Source organism: Tyto alba, unplaced genomic scaffold (assembly GCF_018691265.1).
Source record: "Tyto alba isolate M040663 unplaced genomic scaffold, T.alba_DEE_v4.0 Super-Scaffold_44, whole genome shotgun sequence".
Lineage (NCBI taxonomy): Eukaryota > Metazoa > Chordata > Aves > Strigiformes > Tytonidae > Tyto > Tyto alba.
The window spans coordinates 200,794-206,686 of NW_024881320.1; the positions used below are offsets into that span (position 1 = coordinate 200,794).

The 5,893-nt window shown below is 57.0% G+C and overlaps 1 long non-coding RNA gene across 3 annotated transcripts; it reads right to left on the bottom strand.

Moving 5' to 3' along the window:
- Nucleotides 1-1,167: 1,167 nt before the first annotated feature.
- Nucleotides 1,168-3,667, bottom strand: LOC116960121. Of its 3 annotated transcripts, none has more exons than XR_006166757.1 (4): nucleotides 3,081-3,667; nucleotides 2,352-2,571; nucleotides 2,153-2,263; nucleotides 1,168-1,371 (listed from the first exon to the last, which is right to left on the bottom strand). It is a non-coding gene; the product is annotated as an uncharacterized LOC116960121 (long non-coding RNA). The 3 variants fall into 3 exon arrangements; XR_004406208.2 differs by lacking the exon at nucleotides 3,081-3,667 and adding an exon at nucleotides 2,732-2,770; XR_006166758.1 differs by lacking the exon at nucleotides 3,081-3,667 and adding an exon at nucleotides 2,732-2,767 and having other exon boundaries at nucleotides 2,352-2,528.
- Nucleotides 3,668-5,893: the final 2,226 nt, after the last annotated feature.

The following is a 5,893-nucleotide window of genomic DNA, read 5'->3' on the forward strand; positions in this document are numbered from 1 at the left end:
CTTTGTTTGTCTCCACGCCCACGTTCCCTCTGCTCCCCGGAGCCCTCTCGTTCTCGTCACGACACCTCCCAAGACTGTCCTCGTGCCCCACGGCACCGTTTGAGCCCCACAGTTATCCGCATATGTCTCTTACGCAGACAGATCCCTTCCTCAGGCTTTATCCGCACCCCAGAGCTCTCTCACCTTAATCACTGCTATCATCCGGCCTTCTCGAGTTAAGTGTCCCCTCCCAGAGCCATCTCTTGTCTTTTGCTCTTCTCCCGATGCCAGCGTGCCTCCCGAGGCCATCCTCGTGCCCCGCAGCCCTTTTTCAGCTCTGCTGTCAAAGTACTGAGGCCTGAATGAGGCCTCGAGCCAAAGTCACCCTCTAGACGAACCTCATGACCAAACGTTGTATAATGACTGTATCTGGTCATTAGTGAAATATGTAGCTTGGATAGAACATCTCATTAGCGAGATAAGTAACTTAGATCAAATGATATGTGAATATATCGACGTTTTCTAGTTTAGAAACACATTATCGAGGTCGAATACGCAAACTCCCTCTGTTTCTCCTATATCAACATTTCCTAGATTAGAAGCACATTATTGAGGTCAAGTACGCAAACTCCCTGTTTCTCCTATATTGGCATTTCCTAGTTTAGAAGCACATTATCGAGGTCAAATACGCAAACTCCCTCGGTTCCTCCTCAAGCCTCTGCCATGCGCAGCCCCCCGCCCTCCACAGCGCAGCTCCGGCCAGCCGGCCCCCCAGCGACCCTGGCTGCGACCCAGAGCGGCGCTCGACCCCCCCCGGCACCGCCGCTCTCCTCAGGCCTCTCCCCGGGAGCCGCCGCTCCGCTCCGGTCGCTCGCGTGTTCCCACCCACCGTCGCCCCTGCTCCGGAACGCGCAGCCACCGCTCCGCTCCCCGCCCGCCTCGGCTCACACGGGCCCCTCCGCGGCCACCCGCGCCCTCCACAGCAGCCCCACCGCCTCCACCCCTTCACCGAGGGGGCTGCTGCCACCCGCCTCCCTTCCCGCACCGGGGCCTTCTCCAGCCCCGGCCCGCAGCTGGAGCCGGGCAGGAACGGGGGGCCAGTGCCTGACCCCCACAGTGCATCACCTCCTGCCCCCCCGCGGGGTTCCCTCGCAGCCCCTCACCTTGTGCAAAGGAAGGACAAAACGGAGCCAGGAAGCGGCAAGCATTTATTCAGTCACGGACGTACCAAGTCCCAGCAGCGAGGCTGCTCTGGGGCCTGCAGCCCCCGACGCTCCCCCTGCCCCTGGGACGCCGCAGCAGTTGTTCCCGCAGCCATGCTCAGCGTCCCCGGAGCAATGGGCTGCTGGGCTGAGGTAGAGACTGACAAAATGAGCAGCAGGGTGCAGGACACTAGAAAAAAGGAGAAAAGTAGAAGCCAGCTGGACAGTGGGGGTGTAGTGAGAAAGCACGAGGCAGGGACCGGGATGGCGAGAGGACAGGGACTGGGAGCCTGACGTGTATAAGGAGAAAGAAGCAGCAGGAAGAGAAGCAGCAGAAAAAGGGTGAAGGAGCAGGGCAAAACAACAAAGAAGAACAGGGAGCAGGATGGAAACGCAGAAAAAAGCTGGGATGGGCAGAATAAAAGAGAGAGACAAAAAGAGAACAGAGGCGTGGAGCCAGGACACCAAACAACGGAGGGAAGGGGCAAGGAGCAGGAACAGTACAAAACAAACAACATAACCACATGCTACAGGGTAGAGAGGGAAGAATTAAGAAACGGAGAGAGGGAACCAGAAAAAGAGCTGAAGAGGAGAAAATATCAGTGTGTACACAAAGAAGAGAGGGGGAATTCTAAAACAGGGTTGTCAAGGAGCCAGAGACAGCGAGATTGAGAAAGGACAAAAGTGACAGGCTACAGGGTGGAGAGGGTGGAATTAAAAAACAGGGATGGGAAGCAAGAAAGAGGCAGATGGAAAAAGTGGGGGCACATGACCCAAGGGGCAACAGGGCAGAGAGGGAGGAATGAAAAGTGAGGGATGGGGAGCTGAGAAAGGAGAGGCAGAAGGACAGAAGAATAGTGAGGAGAGGTAAAGGGAAAACAAAATCACAGCAGCGGGGGAAAGAGAGGAGGCCAGGGGAGAGCCCAGGACACACAAGAGGGGCAACAGGGTCCCGCAGGCCAGGGACTCACCACAGTTCTCGCTCTCGGCGCTGCCAGGAGAATTTGCCGGTTCAGACACTTTTTTTCTCCTTCTCTCCTCCCTTCCTCTTCTCTAGCTCCAGTCACTTGGCTGTCCTCCACCTAAGAGCATCAGTGGGTGTCTCAGCTCTTACGAGACGAGGCCTCCTACGCACACAGCCCGGCTCGCTCGTGCACTACGTGGCCGTACCGCGCTTTCAGTGAGACACACAGACCCTGCGGCGCACGTTGGTGGTCTGAGCTGCAGACTGCGAAGCGGGATCCTTCCTCACCCGGAGAGGCTGGTTCTCTCTTCCTGCAGTGGGAGGCAGCTGCTGGCTGGCTGGCCATCGATTTATTCTTCGTTATCTTTCTCCGGCCTCTCCAGCTTCAGCCAGGGTGTGATAAATAACAGAAGAATTTTGCTTTTGCTAAAAGTAATTAAACAATTACTTCTTAGGCTAAAGCTATTATTAGTACAATGATCCAAATTTTAAGAAAAGTAAAAGACTTTACTACTGGGAAAAAAAAAGGGGGGAATTGATCTGAGGAAACACCAACCCAATAGCCCCCCCTCCTTGGGATGCTCACCAGATGATCCGTATCAAAGGGTGGTAACTCCTTTGCAATGGAATGAGAAAGAACAGAATGGGCCATCTCTGGTATCCCTTGTCCTTGAGATAAGAGAGGAACTGAAACCACTGAGCCAGAAAGACAAAGGAGCTGCAAATTGGCCCAGACTTGAAGGACGAGGTGTATGTGACCACAGGACTGAAGAAAGAAGATAAGATTGTAGAAGAAGCCAGGAGGCGCACCGAAGGTGAAGGTGTTGAAACCGGCAGCTGTGTGGATAAAAGGGGGTTTGAAACTCAAACAATTTGGTGAGCCTGGATGGAGCTGCGACTCCTCGGCCACCCCAGCGCTGCCTTTGCTCTCTTACCTTAATAAAGATTCATTAACCCATATCTGGATGTGATTTGCCTTAATCGACCTATAACAAGGGCAACTCCTGCCCATAGCCAGTAAACGATCCGCCTGTTCCTTTTTGCTCCCACGCCGCAAGGTGCACGAGGCCAGAGAGAGCCCCACGCGAGCCTGAGGCGGGGGCAGTCAGCAGCATCCCCGGGGGGGGCACGGACAACCGCATCCTCAGCGCAGCCTCCGCAAGGGGGAAAGAAGAAACGGAGATTGTCAGCTGGGAGCCCACCCCGGGCCACGGCCCCTCCATCCGCAGGGGCTGCTGGAGGTGCAGTTGCGGGCCAGCTCGCTGCCCTCACGACAGGGCCTGGGGGGGGCCTGGGGCTACGGGACAGGCTCCAGGGGCGGGGCTGGAGCTGAGGGCAGCGGCCCGGGGCGAGCGCGGCTCAAGGGGATCTCCGGCGAGTCGGGGACGCCCGCCTCCTTTCCCCCTTTCCCGCTCTCAGGGAACTCCCCGGGGGCTGCGCTGGCGAGGCTCGCCTGCCGCAGCGGAGGGGGTGCAGCTCCCCGTGTCCCCCACCCGCCCACGGGAGACACCCCCACACCCGCCCGAGGGGCTCGCTCGCCTCACCCCCCGCCGCCGCCGCCGCCGCCGCCGCGCCCCTCTCTCTCCCGCGCACCGCGCCTGCGCCGGAGGGGCCAGAGCCGGCGCGCGAACGCCGGGCTGCAGGACCGCGCTTCGCCCACTAGGTGGCGGCAGCAGCGGCGAGCGCCCGGCGCGTGCCCAGGGCCGGCACCGGCGCTGCGGGAGGCGGCGGCGGTTCCTTCCCGGGAGGGGGGGGGGGACGGGGGACACGGGGGACACGGGGGACACGGGCGACACGGGCGCAGCGGCAGTATCGCATCGCCGTTACCGGCGGGCGGCAGCGTGGAGCGCGGGGGCTCCACCGGGCGCGCCCGAGCTGCAGTCCCGGGACACCGTTCGCTGGCGGGAGCCAGTGCGGCGAAGCGCGACGCCGCGCACCCGCGGTTCCCGACCTGCAGGACCCCGACTCCGTTTCGTACCCCTAAAGCCTACCCCAACCCGGTACCGATAGACTCCCATCGTGCCTTCCGATCAGAAGCCCGGTTACCGAAGACTACCGCTCCCGCCATCCAGCGCAGACGGGGCCAAGCAGCAGCCTGGGTCGGGCGCGTACGGCTCCTGGCACGCCTCGGGACAGAAAGGCGTTTTATTCTTGCCGGTGTTACATACGGACGCGCATAGTTCCCCCCGGAGCCGCCCAGTCCAGCCGTGAGCTGATCCCGAATTAGTCGGTGCTTCGGCTCCGTTTCTCGCGGTCCGCCCCCCCCCCCCCCCCCCCCCCCCCCCCCAGCCCTTCCCGTACCTCCAGCTCACCTCCTCCGTAGTCCCGATAAATAGGGCTCGGCAGGAGCTCCGTGGTCGGTGGCTGACCTCAGCTCGCAGTAGCTGCAGGTGGCACGATGTTTTTAACCGACCCTAAAGTGGACTAATACTGCGGCCCCTTAGAGAAAAAGGGGCCGTTAAGTGCTAATGGGGCACCTGTGCTTGGCTACACCCAGGCATCGTCAGCCGCGTTACCCACGGACGCGGTCCGTCCGTCCGTCCGTCCGGGAGGGAGGGGAGGGGCGCGGGCGCGGCCGTCAGACCTTAAGAGGACAAGGAGCAATGGGTGTAAAGTGCAACCCGAGAGGTTCCGATCTGATATAGGAAGAAACTTTTTCGTGGCGAGGAAAGCTAAGCATTCATCGGAGCGGGGGAAGCAGAGGAGTCACGCAGTCTTCATCCTCGGAGGTTTTCCAGACCAGACTGGATAAAACCCGGAGATATCTAGTCTGACCTCACAGCTAACCCTGCTTTGAGGAGGAGGTTGAACAACCTGAAGTCTCTTCTGACCTGAATTATTCTATGATCCTATACCTTATACTCCATTTTTTTTCTGAAGTTGGGCCCGTTGCTGCCATTACACATCCTTTTCTTTATCTGGATACCTTTCTGATAAACAGTATGTCCCTAACTGGTTTTTGACCCCTGGTCCCAGTTTTGCCACATCTATGCCAAAATCATAGGCCACTGCAGCCCTACATGATACCACTGATACTGTCATCTAGGTCTAAATAGCCTTGCTTCCCAAAACCCCCCTGTCAGTATTGTGGGCTCTGTCCTTGATTCTTCTACCCAGCTATAATTAAGGAGGTTCTTATCTTATGCACTGATATTTTACATACCAGGTCAGTGGAGTATGCCTTGCATTCTCTCAGTATCCCTGAAAACTCTCCATCATAAAGTTCCTGTTCTGGTATTGGAACAGGTAGTTACACTGTAGGTGTTAACAAATCGGCTCTCTCCTACTGCCTTGGCCAGAATATCCTTGTGCCTCTGTCTGAAGGCTTCTGTAGTCTATTTCATTGCTCTAACAACATGCCACCCTTTTCATTTATACCTTCATCAGAATCTCTTTTTACCTCTCTCATTTACAACACTCATGCTGGCACATACTGTGCAGTAAACATGCTTTTGCAACGTCTCATGATGTCCTGAACAAAACTGTACTGTCAGCATCTATTCTTTATTGTTCTTCTTGCTGATAACCGGTTTTAGTTCCTCCAATAAAATTAAAACATACACCTTGTGCCAGTGACCCCATGGTCTTGAACTTTGGAGCAGAAGTTCTTGTAAAAACAACAGACATCTCCTTCCATTTCAGAAAAACGTAACTGTTGAAATAATGTGTAGGAGTTCTACTGATTTCCCCTCCCACCCCCTCCATCTTTTCCTGAATCGGACATGACCTCTGAAAAGGAGCATCTCTG